This window comes from Aotus nancymaae, unplaced genomic scaffold (genome assembly GCF_030222135.1).
Source record: "Aotus nancymaae isolate 86718 unplaced genomic scaffold, 86718_ANA_hifiasm-v0.15.2.pri h1tg000115l, whole genome shotgun sequence".
Classification (NCBI taxonomy): Eukaryota; Metazoa; Chordata; class Mammalia; order Primates; family Aotidae; genus Aotus; species Aotus nancymaae.
The window spans coordinates 1,541,678-1,557,391 of record NW_026988530.1 but is presented as its reverse complement, the minus strand read 5'-3'; the positions used below and the strand labels follow the sequence as shown (position 1 = coordinate 1,557,391).

The window sequence follows — 15,714 nt, the reverse complement described above, 5'->3', positions numbered from 1 at the left end:
GAGAAAATGTCTAAATATCCACTAGGCTAACAGCCATTGTATGAAGCAATTCCTTTCTTCAAGGTGGCAGAAAACTGTGGTGGGGTGGTGAGACCGGCAACAAGCTAGACACAGGGAAAGGCCCTCACCCTGCTCTGTCCCAGCGCTTGCCACCTCCTACCCAGCGGAGGAAGGGGAACTGTCGTTGGATTCCAAGATTGATTTTCAAAGAAGTCCAGAAGTTAAATAAAAAAGAAAGTTCAAATTCCTTTATTTTTGATGTTCTACTTTTTTTTTTTTTTTAACTAAAAGAGTTGACAATTTTATTTTCACATTTCCTAATACAAATGGAAACTGCATCTTTTTTGCCCCGCCTCTCCCCTCCAAAACTATTCTCTTTGATCAGACAGGGGAGCAAGTCTTCCTTATGCTGTTTAGAAAACCCAGCATCACAGCAGCATCATCTCCTGGTGAAGCAGAACAGGTAATATAAAACTGATAGAATGAGGCCTCCCCTCTATCCTTATCTGTCTGGTCGAGTCATTCCAGGCCGAGTGGGCACCATCATGGGACGGGCAGGAGGTTTCATCATTGGGGGCCCAGGCATCACTGGCATATGGCCTCCCATGGGTGGCCTCATTCCAGGAGCAGGTCCCACTGGCATCATTCCAGGAGAGGAGGGCCCATCATTGGCATCATGGGAGGGCCCCCCATATGGGGTGCTGGCATCATACCAGGGCGAGGAGGACCTGGAAGACTTGGGGGAGGTGGTATCATCGCCCCTGCAGGAGGAGGAGCAGAGAATGGAGTAGGAGGTATCTTTCCTTGTTGAAATGCAGCTGTTGTTTTGTCAATCAGGCTCTGAGCCTGCTCTTCCATCCATTTCTGATAGTAGTCTTTCACATTCTCTTTGTGTTTCCTACCACTGCAGTGTGTCTTTCTCACAGATGGAGAGTCATGGGTGAGGTATGTATCGCAGTAGTCACAATAAAACTTGGGCATGTTGCTCTGCAAGCCGTTGGCCACTCCGTTCTGATGTTCTACTTTTAAAATATTTAGAAGGGAAATAACATCTAGGAAAATGATTCTTTTAAGGAAACTTGAATTCAATATTTTATAGGCTGGGTTCAGAATCCTGTCTACCATCAAGATGGTTTTCTGTTATCACACTTGTGGAAAACACCTGAGGCATGAGTGACTGCAGAATAATTCACAGCCTGTCACATGTACTACTTAATTGTCATATACCAATGTAAACAGATACGGCTGGGTGCTATGGCTTACGCCTGTAATCCCAGCACGTTGGGAGGCAGGCGGAACATGAGGTCAGGAGTACAAGACCAGCCTGACCGACAAGGTGAAACCCAGTTTCTAGTAAAAATACAAAAATTAGCCGGGCATGGTGGCACACGCCTGTAATCCCAGCTACTCAGGAGGCTGAAGCAAGAGAATCGCTTGAACCTGAGAGACAGAGGTTGCAGTGAGCCGAAATCACGCCAGTGCACTCCAGCCTGGGTGACAGAGCAAGACTCCATCTCAAAATCAAAAAAGAAAAATAAAAAACATATACCATTTTTTTGTCACTAATAAACACGTTTTTATTATGAAGGCTAGAATGTAATTAATTCTACCTGTAACTTCAAGCTCAGGAAAGTGATTTTTGATATCTGCCTACAAATATCATGAATAGTAAATAAGCCTGTGTTCTCCTGCCTTTTAAACCACCCTCATCAGCAATCTTAGCTCCTACATTTTTGCAAAATTTCCTTATGACCAGTTCCAACATTGCTCCATGAGAGTTTCATTGTTTCTTTTCTTCTTTTACAAGCAAATATCTGTGGCTTTCCCACTAAGGTGGATGCGTTAAGCTCGGAACTGGGGAGCCAATACTTAATGCAGAGATTGTTCTCTGTCTTAGCATCTAGTAAGGACAATCACAGGCAATAGTAAGTTCATGTGATAAATGTTATGATGGGGGTGAACAGGTGCTGAGGGAGCACTTGGGAAGGGTGCTTGATTGGGATTAAGGGAGTCAGTGAAAGCTCCCCGTAAGAAGCAATGATGTTTAAAGTAGAAGGTGGAGGGTACTCAGGAGTCATCCCTGCGAAGAAGGGTTTGTGGTTGGAGGTAGAGTGTGAGGAGTTGGGAGTTGTGAAAAATGGGGTGGGTGATGTTGGGGCTCCAGAAAATTGGAAGGCTTCAGCAGCAAACATTTTCTCTGACCTCCTGCCTCCTGTCCTCTTGTCGCATTCCCTCCCAAGGCTAGCCACAGAAATTCAGACCCATCTACAGGGTGTATCTTAGAAACCAGAATTTCTTTTCCCCAAGGCCAGTTATAAAACCTAAACATATCACTCTTATTTGCCTTCCTCCCAATCTGTGTAAAAACTCCTCATAAAAAAATTATCTGATCTACCTTGTAAAGAGCCCCATTCCAAGGAAGGTCCTGCCCCACACCTGCACAGAGAGGCCAAGAAGAGTCTAAACAGAAAGCACTTGCTGTGTGACCCCACCCAGACTATTAGCAAAGAACGTTCTCCTTGGCTCCTACTGTGATGTCAGCAAGGTCCATACCGTGTCACATTTTCAAACTACATGAAGGATTAACCCTGGATCTTAGAATCAATGTAGTAACTAAAAAATTAGACGCATTACATTTGGGTTCTTATGACGTTACTGTGGCTGGAGTTTAGAGAATGGATCAGAGCAGAGCCATGATTAGAGGTAAGAAGATCAGTTAGGTAGCTGCTGGGATGATCTACATGGGAGGAAACCGTGGCCAACCTAAGGAATGCTGGTGAGGATGGTGAGATATAGATGGATTTGGAATATATTGGAAGTAGAGTGAACTTCATGATTGATTTTTTTTTTTTTTTAGACAGAGTTTCACTCTTGTTGCCCAGGCTGGAATGCAATGGTGCAATCTTGGCTCACTGCAACCTCTGCCGGGTTCAAGCAATTCTCCTGCCTCAGCCTCTCGAGTAGCTGGGATTACAGGCATGCACCACCACGTCCGCCTAATTTTTTCTATGTTTTTATTAGAAACAGGGTTTCTCCATGTTGGTCAGGGTCTCGAACTCCTGACCTCAGGTGATCCGCCCACCTCAGCCTCCCAAAGTGCTGGGATTACAGGTGTGAGCCACCACACCCGGCCCCATGATGGATTATGTTTGAGAAAAATGAATGTTGAAGCTCTTAAATAGCTGGATGGATGCTGTTGCCATTGCCTGAGACAGAAAACACAGTAGAAGGAACACACTTGGTGAGAAACATGAGTTCAAGTTGTACCTGATGAGTTTGGGATGACTGCGGGATGTCCCAGTGGAACTTTCCAGTAGACACATTGATCCCTAAGTCCAAACTTTCAGATAGAGAAGGAGCATGATGGCAGGAGAAGATGATGTGGGACTCATCACTTCCCAAGGACGACATAGAGCCATAGGCGTCAATGAGACAGCCCAGGGAGGGTGTAGAAGACGATAGGGGCTAGGATAGAGCTTCAAGGAAGACAGACATTCAAGATAAGGCACAAGAAGGGAAGTCATAGAAGCAAACAGCAGAGCAAAAGCAGAACCAGGAGGGAGTCACGGCGGAAGCGTTGTGGATTTGGTACATTCTCTTTGCTGTGTGCTTTAATGATCCCTGGTCTGTGTGTGTGTAAAGGAAGCAAAACCAATACAGAATGCAAGTCAATTCAAAGATTAAGTTTTAATAAGAATGTGCGCATTCAATCTCCCCTCTCCAATTCTGTTCTCTACTCACCTCTGTGCCCTGGGAGGCTGACCTCCATAGCTTTATCCCGCTCCCAGGGGAGACTAGGGAATTGATTATTCATGGTTTCCTTCATGCTTCAGTCTCTGATTTTTCTCTACAATAGCTGTTCTGGAAGGAGAAGGCTCCCTGAGGGCCCCTCCTCCACAGTTCCAATGTCCCAGGGCTATGGGAACATTCTTTCCTCCCTTAGGGTACTAGTTGTTGTCTCTCTCTCTCTCTCTCTCTCTCTCTCTCTCTCTCCTTCTCTGCCTCTGTTCAACCCACAGTTCTCTAAATAGGTCCTTAATTATTACAAAATCTGTGCCTTTAAAAAATTGTTCATCACAGTTCCCTTTTTTTTTTTTTGTATGTCAGATACTAGCTCATTCAATTCTTTTTTTTTTTTTTAAAGAAAGAAAGAAAAAAATGAAGAAGAGGAAGAAAAAGGAAGAGAAAGAGAGAGAGAGAATGGGAGTATTGCTTTCTTGCCCAGGCTAGAATGCAGTTTAGTAATGGGTATTGAAAACCTCTTTTATACCAATAATTATACTTAATGATGTAGACAGGAAGGAAAAAGGGAAGAAAAAAACAAACAAGCAGCCAATCAATATTTCATTTAAACCTATGAAATGCTATGCGATTACTGAGGAGTGATTTACTTCCAATTATGTAGTCACTTTTGGAATAGGTGTGAGGTGGTAATGTATGTTTTGTGTATTTGAAGTGGAGAGTTCTGTAAATGTTTATTAAGTTTACTTGTTCTGGGTCTGAGTTCAAGTCCTGAATGTCCTTGTTAATTTTCTGTCTCGTTGATCTATAAAATCGTTAGCTCTTCTTGTTACATTGATCCTTTTGCCATTATGTAATGTCCTTCTTTGCCTCTTTTGCTCTTTGTTGCTTTAAAGTCTACTTTATCAGAGGCGAGAATTGCATCTCCTGCTTTTTGTTTATTTGTTTATTTTTACTCTCTGATTGGTTGATAAATCTTCCTCCTTCTCTTTGTTTTGAGTCTTTGTGTATCATTGCATGTGAGATGGGTCTGGATGCAGCATACCGATGGGTTTTGGCTTTTAATCCAATTAGAATATATATATAGGTTTAATACTGGCATTTGATGCTAGCTAGCTGTTTTGCCCATTAGTGTAAATTTTTCATTGTGTTAATGCTCTTTGCTTTTTGATATATTTTTGGAAAGGCTGATATTGGTTGTTCCTTTATATGTATAGTGCTTCTTTCAGAAGCTCTTGTAAAGCAGGCCTGGTGGTGGTGAAGTCTCTAAGTACTTGTTTGTTCACAAAAGATTTAATTTTTCCTTCAATTATAAAGCTTAGTTTGGCTGGATAGGAAATTCTGGGTTGAAAGTTCTTTTCTTTAAGGATGTTAAATGTTGGTCCCCACTCTTTTCTGGCTTGTAGGGTTTCTGCTGAGAGATCTGCTGTAAGGCTGATAGGTTTCCCTTTATGGGTAACCTGACCTTTCTCTCTGGCTGCCCTTAGTATTTTCTCCTTCATTTCAACCCTAATAAATCTGGCAATTATGTGCCTTGGGGTTGGTCTTCTTGAAGAATATCTTTGTGGTGTTCTCTGTATTACCTGGAGTTGAATATTACCCTGCCTTCCCAGGTTGGGAAGGTTTTCCTGAATGATATCCTGAAGAGTATTTTCCAACTTGGATTCATTCTCTTCGTCACATTCAGGTACACCTATCAAACGTAAATTAGGTCTTTTCACATAGTCCCATATTTCCTGGAGACTTTGCTCATTCCTTTTTATCCTTTTTTCTCCATTCTTGTCTTCTTGTTTCATTTCACTGAGCTGGCCCTCGACTTCTGATATCCTTTCTTCTGCTTGATCAATTCGACTGTTTAAACTTGTGCATGCTTCGCGAAGTTCTCGTGTTGTGTTTTTCAGCTCCATCAATTCACTTATATTCCTCTCTAAATTGTCCATTCTCGTTAACATTTCGTCAAACCTTTTTTCAAGGTTCTTAGTTTCTTTGCATTGGGTTAGAACAAGTTCTTTTAATTCACAGAAGTTTCTTATCACCCACGTTTTGAAACCTGCTTCTGTTATTGGAACACACTCGTAATCTATTAAGCCTTGTTCTGTTACTGATGAGGAATTGCGATCCCCTGTAGAGGGAAAGGCATTCTGATTTTGAGTATTCTCTGCCTTTTTACACTGGTTTCTTCCCTTCATTATATATTTATCCCTCCGTCGTCTTTCTAATTACCGACTTTCTAACTAGGTCTCTGAGCGGACGTCCAACTTGTTGATTCCCAGCGCCGAAATCTGAGCAATTCACTGCGCCGGCCAAAATAGCGGTGTTAAGATTGATGGTGCTTTTCTGCCCGGGAACCTCCGGAGTCTGCACCAAGAACTGGCGCGCTAAGGCGCCAGCAAAACCGCCACGCCGGCCACAAGAGTCGCCCTGGTGACCCGTGGGGCTCCTCTGCTGGGAATCTCCTAGTCCGTGAGCAACAAATATTCGTCTGAAAGTGTGGCGTCCTCTCGTTCTCTGCGCTTTCACTGGGAATTATGAGCCCGAGCTGCTAGTGATCAGCCATCTTGGATCTCTCTCATCACAGTTCTCAATGCTCTCCGAGATGTAGAGCTGTATCCTAGCAAAACCTCAATTCTTCTTAAGCTTTGGATCCCACCCTCTCTTACTTCCCCAGTCTCTCATACCCTCCATGATTCCTTCTCTACTCTGAATGTTTAACTTTCCCCTTTCTACTGGAGTCTCCTCATAGGTGTAGGCTTTGACCACATTCAGGTTCCTCTCATCTTAAGGAAAAGCAGCCAACCTTTGACTCACCCACTTCCCTCCAGGTGCTGCGCTGTCTTCTCCTCAAGGGCAACTGCAGTCGGCTACTCAAGTTGTTTTTCTTTACTCTTTATCTTGCCCTACCTCTGGTCATCTTGAGCTCACTCTATCTGGCTTCTACTCTGAGTATATCCTAGAAACAGTCCCCATTAAAGTCAGGAATGACTTCTGTGCCCCTAAATTCAACAGATGTTATTCATTCCTGAACACTTCATCCTTTTTCTTTTTTTTTTTTTTTTGAGTCAGAGTCTTGCTTTTGCTACCCAGGCTGGAGTGCATTGGCGCGATCTCAGCTCACTGCAACCTCCGCCTCCTGGGTTCAAGCTATTCTCCTACGTCAGCCATCTGAGTAGCTGGGATTACAGGCACACGTCACCATGCCTAGCTAATTTTTTTTTTTTTTTGTAACTTTAGTAGAGATAGGGTTTCACCATGTTGACCAGGCCTGTCTCGAACTCCTGACCTCAAGTGATCCACCCGCCTCAGCCTCCCAAAGTGCTGGGATTACAGCTGTGAGGTAAGGCACTGGGCTAGCCACTTCATCCTTTTTGAAATACATTCTGTTTTCTTTTGGACAGGTGTCAGGACAAATACAATTTGAAAGTAAGAAGCGTGATTGTCCCTGCTGAAAATTAAGAGAAGAGATCCTCCCACCCCACCTCTATCTCAGGACACTTACTTTAGAAAACTCCTGAGTAACTTCTGTTTCTGAAATGTAAATAAATCCCCTGGAAGATTAACAGGCATTTTGTCGGCTTTATGACCTAGGAAATGTCTTTCTCAAAGACCTGGGAGCCATCTCTTTGCAATGTAAACCTCTGGGGAGATAGAAACCCTGTCTCCCGGTTTCTGTGTTAAGGTAGGAGCCTAAATTCAGTGAGTGCCTCTCTCCAAGTTGGAAAACTACCTTCTCTCATAAAGATATGAGAAGTGTGTTTTCCCTCTAGACTATGCCATATTTACCCAGCACACATGGTTGTCCCAATTACCAGATGAAGTTAGGATGAACTGTATGTGACAAATGGTGCTGGCAAGTCCTCTAACTCTAGGACTAGTGATTGTTTAACTTGAGAACATGGATGAAATCGGTTGTGTCTGCTTGGCTATGGAAAAGGCTGAGATTTCTTTCTGTCTTTACAAATCCTTAGCAGAATGCCTGTGAGGTCTGCTTGCTCAATACTTTTAAAAAATGTTTTCTTTCTCTTCTTTCTTTGTCGAGAGGATTTCTGAGTTGGAAAAAGATTTTGTTTTAAATTGTATTTCCCCTACACTGATTGTCACCAACACTTCCATTTTTCCATTCTGTGTAATATTATCTTTCTGTCTACCAACGTTTTTTGTTTTACATATTGCAAAATGATTTTTTTTCTTCTTTTTTATTTTGTGTATTTATTTTGAGACAGAGTCTCATTCTGTCACCCAGGCTGGCGTGCAGTGGCACAATCTTGGATCGCTGCAACGTCTGCCTCCTGGGTTCAAGCAATTCTCTGCCTGAGTCTCCCAAGTAGTTGGGATTAAGGTGCCTGTCACCACACCCAGCTAATTTTTGTATTTTTAGTAGAGATGGGATTTCACAATCTTGGCCAGGCTGGTCTTGAATTCCTGACCTCGTGATCCACCCAATTGGGCCTCCCAAAGTGCTTGGATTACAGGCATGAGCCGCTGTGCCTGGCTGCAAAATGGTTTTTCAAATGTGAACCTGACTACATTGAAGCCCAGGTCCATCTCTTTCTCCTTACTACTTATACTACAACAATCTTAGCATAAAAATTAAAACCAGTAATATAGTTTGCACAGGCCTACAATCTCGGGCTTTGTCCTGTACCCTTCTTGTCTCTAGCCACACTAACCTTCTGGTTTCTCAAATGTGCCACACTCCTTCAGTCTAAAAGAGTCTCCCCTCTTCACCACCCCCACCTCATTTTGCCTAATTAACTCTATTTTACCATTAGAATCTCCACTCACATATCACATCTTTAGGGAAAGCTAAGCTCTCACAAACGCAAAGTCAGATCTTCCTGGTATATGGTGTTTTTTGTACACAATTTTCTGTGTACGCAATTTTTTTTTCTCCTCAAAGGCAACTTCAGTCAACTACTCAAGTAATTTTTATTTACTCTTTATCTTGCCCCACCTCCAGTCATCTTGAGCTCACTCTATCTGGCTTCTGCTCTAAGTATATCCTAGAAACAGTCCCCATTAAAGTCATCAATGACTATACATGATTTTTTTTAATAATCCTATTGCAGATTGTTTTGTGAAATTACTTGCTTTCTTCTCCATTTGACTATAAGCTCCAGGAAGGCAGGGTCTTTATCTGTTTTACTTGCCATTGTTTCTCTGTGGCCTAATACAGTGCCTGGTATATGGTAGGACTTCAAGCAAAGCTCCATTTATCCTGCTCCTCACTGGAACAGTGTTGCCATGCTATGCAATAAATAAGAAAAAAAATTCAGGAAGTTCAGTGTTAAATGTTTTTCAGTTATTAGTTTTCTTTTGAATCAACTATAAAGGTATGTAGTTAAGAAATTATTATATTAAAGGTGTTTCTCGGCCGGGCGCGGTGGCTCAAGCCTGTAATCCCAGCACTTTGGGAGGCCGAGGCGGGTGGATCACGAGGTCGAGAGATCGAGACCATCCTGGTCAACATTGTGAAACCCCGTCTCTACTAATACAAAAAAATTAGCTGGGCACGGTGGCGTGTGCCTGTAATCCCAGCTACTCAGGAGGCTGAGGCAGGAGAATTGCCTGAACCCGGGAGGCAGAGGTTGCAGTGAGCCGAGATCGCGCCATCGCACTCCAGCCTGGGTAACAAGAGCGAGACTCCGTCTCAAAAAAAAAAAAAAAAAAAAAAAAAAAAAAAAAAAAAAAAAAAAGGTGTTTCTCATGAATTTCATTTGCAATATCAGTATTGACTTTTGACTTAGAATACTGCTGTCTATTGATTACTGTGTAACTAATTATCCCAAAACTTGGTGGCTTAAAACAAGTCGACAAACTTATTCTGTAAAAAGTCATATAGTAAATATTTTAGAGATCTCTGTGGCAACTACTTCACTCTGTCATCGTAATACAAAAACAATCAACAATACTACACAAAAAAATAGGTGTGGTTATGCTCCAGTACAACTTTACCAATGGACACTGCAATTTGTGTTTCAGATTATTGTATTATGTCACAAATATTATTGCTATTTTGATTCTTTTTGCAGCCTTTCAATAATGTAGGACTCATTCTCAGTTCACAGGCTGTACAGAAACAGGCCATGGCCTAGATTTGACCTGTATTTAGGCCATAGTTTGCCAACAATAGTATTTTTATTATCTTTGACTCTTTGTGGGGTTCAGAATTAAGACAGAGCATAGCGGGTTGATTTGACTGCTCCTCTTGATATTGACAGAGGCCAGTTGGTAGTGTTTGTCTTTGGATGTGTTGGCCTGGTGAGTCTAAGAAAGCTTTTTTTTTTTTTCTTACATGGAGTCTCACTCTGTCACCCAGGCTGGAGGGCAATGCAAAGGCAGCTTTATTCATGTATTTCTGGCACCTCGGTGGGAGTGCTGGAAAGGCTGAGCTCAGCAGGAGTTGTGACTCCAATTTCTGAACTGGCTTTCAGAGAGACTTGAGATTACCAATATACATTTTGATGGAGGATATGATCTTTTCCACATGTAAAATGAGTCAGGTTTGGAGGGGAAGGGATGATACTTACAAGCATTAACAGAGTACAACGGTGTAGTGGTGTAAGTTTTTCAGTTTCCTCATAAGAAAGTGCTTATGCTAATACACACTGTCAGGTTTCTTAACACTGTTCACTTTTCATCTCTTCATTTTCTTCTTTTTTCTTCACCCTTCAATTGCCTTTCCTTTTCAGTTCAAAACAAGCCTGCAGAGTAAATGCTGAAGTGTAATCCTGTATTAATTTATGGGCCGTGGTGTGGCTTACTGGAAATGAAATGCTCTGGTCCCATGAAATCCTAATCACTTTCACAGCCAGCAGGTGCCAGAGTTAAAGCATTTCCAGTGAGGTGAACAAGAACATTAAATAAAACCCGAGCTCAGGACTGGATGCATTTAAGTCAGGAAGAGGAAAGTACTGTGTTACTGATCAAAGTCTAGCCCAGGGAGGCAACTCTATTTGGCTTTAACTCAGTGGGAAAGGCAGTAACTTCAAATCCATGGTCAGTTCAATTCAATTTATGAGAGACTTACCCAGTTATTTCTGTATTGCGTGGCAAGCAGCGAGGCTCTGAGCTGGCTTATGAAAAATCTCCCAGGTGAAAGAGATATATAAAAATTGCCCCCCATACAAGTTCTTTCAATTGTCCCTGACCCTTTGAGCCATTCTTCCCAAGTAGATCAAAATCTCAAGAGAAGGGGGAAGGTATCTGTGTTTGGAGTGGACAGTTCTGGTCCCATTCCCTGGTGAAAATGTATCTCTCATGTGGCACAAGTGGTGGAAAAAGTCCTCTCTGTTAACTACTGACTAGGAGTTGCCAGAATAAAAGCAGGTTTGGGAGAAACCCCAACTTAGATGTGCTGAGGTTAATGAATGGATTTCCTGAATAGACAAATGACTGAGACTAATTTTCTAAAGTGTACACACAATAGGTATAAAGATATCTTTAAAGACATTGTAAATCCAGAATAAGGCATAATTTAAAAATAATATGATATTTAATTCTGATGAGTGATTATGTCAATACAAGACAAATTCTCAAAGCTGACAAACACTTTCCATATATCTTAAAACAGCAGACGGCTGCTCTATCCAACAGAATAGTGAAAAGAAATAGAATGATAAGCCAAAAACTACAGACAATCAGAAAATTGTTGATGCAGTATTAGGTTTTGGAATACCTGATATGAACACATTGACAGAATATGTATCTTCTTAATGATATTTAACTTAGAGAAATATTAGAATAAGCTTGCTTTCCCTGCATTCAACTTATGGTGTCATGCAGAATATTGCCCAGGTTTTGATTTTGACAGTAGTCTTAATTTTGAATACCAATTTTATCTAAAAAATGATTTTATAAGTGATTAAAATAGCTTGGGTAATGTGTAAGCATAATAACATAAAATTTTTTAGAATTAAATTAAAGATGCTAACATTGTCTTCCTTATCACTTCTAAGTTTAATACTACAGGCACACCTCTGAGATATTGTGGGTCTGATTCCAGACCAACACAATAAAGCAAATATTGCAATAAACCTAATCACACAATGTTTTTTTGTTTCCCAGTACATATAAAAGTTATAGGCCAGGCACAGTGGCTTATACCTGTAATCTCAGCACTTTGGAAGGCAGAGGCAGAGAGATCACTTGAGGCAGAGAGGTTAAGGCTTCAGTGAACCATGATCATGCCACTGCACTCCAACTTGGGCAACAGAGTGAGAACCTGTCTCAAAAAACGTTATGTTTACACTATACTGTAGTCTATTAGGTGTGCAATAGCATGATGTCTAAAAAAATAATGTACATAACTTAATTTAAAAATAGGCCAGGTGTGGTGGCTCATGCCTGTAATCCTAACATTTTGGGAAGCCAAGGATGAAAGATTTTGCTGGAGCCAGGAGTTTGAGATCAGCCTGAGAAACTGAATAAGACCCCATCTCTACAAAAATAAAGAATAATGATTAGCTGGGTGTGGTGGTGGGCACCTGTAGTCTTAGCTACTTGGGAGACTGAGGTGGGAGGATTGCTTGAGGCCAGGAGTTTGAGACCAGTCTGGGCAACATAGTGAGACCTCGTTTCTACAATAAAATAAAATAAGATAAAATAAAAAATACGTTATTGCTAAAAAACGCTAACGATCATCTGTGTTGTCAGCAAGTCATAATCTTTTTGCTAGTAAGAGGGTCTTCCCTCGATATTGATGCCTGTTGACTGATCAGGATGGTGGTGGTTACTCAAGGTTGGGGTGCCTGTGGCAATGTCTTCAAATAAGGAACAAGGAAATTTGCTACATTGATTGACTCTTCCTCTCATGAAATATTTTTCTGTAGCATGCAATGCTGTTTGATAGCATTATACTCACAGTAGGACTTTTCAAAACTGGAGTTAATCCTCTCAACTCCTGTCACTGCTTTAACAAATAAGTTTATGGAAGATTCTAAATTCTTTATTGTCATGTCAACAATATTCACATAATCACCAAGAGTTGAGTCCATCTCAGGAAACTACTTTTTTGCTCCTCCATAAGAAGCAATGTTGGATCTGTTAAAGTTTTATCATGAGATTGTAACAATGCAGTCACATCTTTAGGCTTCACTTCTAATTCTAGTTCTCTTGCTATTTCTACCGCATCTGCTGTTACTTTCTCTACTGGAGTCTCAATCCCCTCACAGTCATCCATGAGAGCTTGAATTAACTTCTTTCAAACTTCTGTTATGTTAATATTTGACCTCCTGTCATGAATCATGAATGTCCTTAATGGGATCTAGAATGGTGAATCTTTCCTGAAAGGTTTCAAATTTACTTTGCACCAATCCATCAGAGGAATCACTATTTATGACAGCTATAGCCTTATGAAATATATTTCTTTTTTGTTCTTTCATTCTTTCTTTTTTGAGACAGAATCTTGCTCTGTCACCAGGCTGGAGTGCAATGGTGTGATCTTGGTTCACTGCAACCTCTGCCTCCCTGGCTCAAGTGATTCTCTTGCCTCAGCCTCCCAAGTAGCTGGTACTACAGGCGCTCACCACCATATCCAGCTAAGTTTTGTATTTTTAGTAGAGATGGGCTTTCACCATGTTGACCAGGATGGTCTTAATCTCTTGACCTCGTGATCCACCCATCTTGGCCTCCCAAAGTGTTGGAATTAAAGGCATGAACCACCATGCCTGACCAGCTACAAACAGTGATATTTTGAAAGGAATCCTTTTCTGTGCAGTGGGTCTCAACAGTGGGGTTAAGATATTCAGTAAAGTGGGCTTAAAACATGCTGTAAACAGTGTAAAAAAGTGGTCTTAATATATGCTATAAACAGATATGCTATCATCCAGGTTTTGTTGTTCCATTTATAGAGCACAGACAGAGTAGATTTAGCATAATTCTTAAGGGCCCTGGGGTTTTTGAAATGATAAATGAGCATTGGCTTTAACTTCAAGTCACCAGCTGCACTGGCCCCTACTTAGAGTCAGACTGTCCTTTGACACTTTGAAACCAGGTCTTGACTTCTCCTGTCTAGCTATGAAAGTACTAGATAGCATCTCCAACTTGAAAATCTGTTGTTTAGTGTAACCACCTTCATCAATTATCTTAGCTAGATCTTTAACTTCCTGTAGCTTCTACCTTAGCATTTGCTGCTTCATCTTGCATTTCCATGTTATGGAGACAGCTTCTTTCCTTAAACCTCTGATAGCTTCCAACTTCTCTTCTCCTGCTTTCTTACCTCTCTCAGCCTTCATGAAATTGAAGAGAGCTAGGGCCTGTTTCTGGATTAGGCTTTGGCTTAAGGGAATGTTACAGCTGGTTTGATCTATCCAGACCACTCACACTTTCTCCATATCAACAATAATGCTGTTTCTCTATTTTATCTTTTGTGTGTGCTGTTTTGTGAGTAGCACTTTTAATTTCCTTCAAGAACTTTTCCTTTACATTCGTAACTTGGCTAATCGACACAAGAGGCCCAACTTTTGACCTATTTTGGCTTCCGACATTGCCTTCCTCACTAAGGTTAATCATTTCTAGCTTCTTATCTAAAGTGAGAGGCATGTGACTCTCTCTTTCACTTGAACATGTAGAGGCTATTATAGGGTTGTTAATTGTCCTAATTTCAATATTGTTTTGTCTTGAGGAACAGGGAGGCTGGAGGAGAAGAGAGATGGGGGAACTGCCAGAGAGTGAAACAGTCAGAACACACACACATTTATTGATTAAGTTTGCTGTCTTATACATGCACAGTGGTGGGGCCCCAAAACAATTACAGTGGTAACTTGAAAGATCACTGATCACAGATCACTATAACTAGATAAAACAATAATGAAAAGTGTGAAAGATTGTGAGAATTAATATATTGTTACATAGAGACACAAAGCGAGCACATACTGTTGGAAAAATGGATAGATAGACTTGCGTTCAATACAAAGTTGCCACAAAACTTCAGTTTGTAAAATATACAATATCTGCAAAGAGTAATAAAATGAAGCACAATAAAATGAGGTATGCTTGTATTTAGAAATACTTTTTTTTCTTAGAGATAAGGTCTCACTCTGTCACCCAAGCTTGAATGTAGTGGTACAATCATAGCTCATTGCAGCTTCAAACTCCTGAGCTCGAGTGATCCTCCCACCTCAGCCTCCAGAGTAGCTAATACTACAGGCATGTACCACCATACCAGGATATTTTTAAATTTTCTTTTGTAGAGATGGGGTCTTGCTATGTTGCCTATGCCTTAGCCTTCCAAAATGTTGGGATTACAGGTGTGGGCCACCACGCCTGACTAGAAATACCTTTTCATTACAAATGTAGTAATGGTCACAGTAGCCAGTGTGGCTATCCAAGGATACAGGTAGCAAAATCTACAAAACATTTGTTCATGTGATATGAGCATTGAGAAAGAATTGAGAAGCTACTCATAAGTACGGGCTAGAAATGGAAGGAATGGGTCTAGAAATACTTTGAACAAGGCCAACATGTACTTACACACAAATTCTGGTTTTTTTTTTTTTTTTTTTTTGGTTTGTTTTTTTTGGACAGAGTCTTGCTCTGTCGCCCCTGCTGGAGTGCAGTGGTGCAATCTTGGCTCACCGCAACCTCTGCCTCTGAGGTTCAAGCAATTTTCCTGCCTCAGCCACCCAAGTAGCTGGGATTACAGGCACCCACCATCACGCCTGGCTAATTTTTGTATTTTTTGGTGGAGATGGGGTTTTGCCATGTTGGCCAGGCTGGTCTCAACGTCCTGACGTCAAGTGATCCACCCACCTTAGCCTCCCAAAGTGCTGGGATTACAGGCATGAGCCGAATTCTATGGGTTAGACAGTAACCTAGGGAGGAGGGAAAAAAGGAGGAAATGATGTCCATGTGACAAGTAGGTGGTTGTGTGTGTTGATGCGCATTTTTCTATACTGGGTAATAAAAATATTGTCTAGATTTATAAGATGACAGAAGGGACCCCTTCAGAGGCTCTTGAATTTGAGTCTTCTGTAA

General features: G+C 41.3%; 1 pseudogene; it reads right to left on the bottom strand.

The window, feature by feature from the left end:
* Positions 1-388: 388 nt before the first annotated feature.
* On the bottom strand, positions 389-1,006 carry LOC105728277 (U1 small nuclear ribonucleoprotein C-like; annotated as a pseudogene).
* Positions 1,007-15,714: the final 14,708 nt, after the last annotated feature.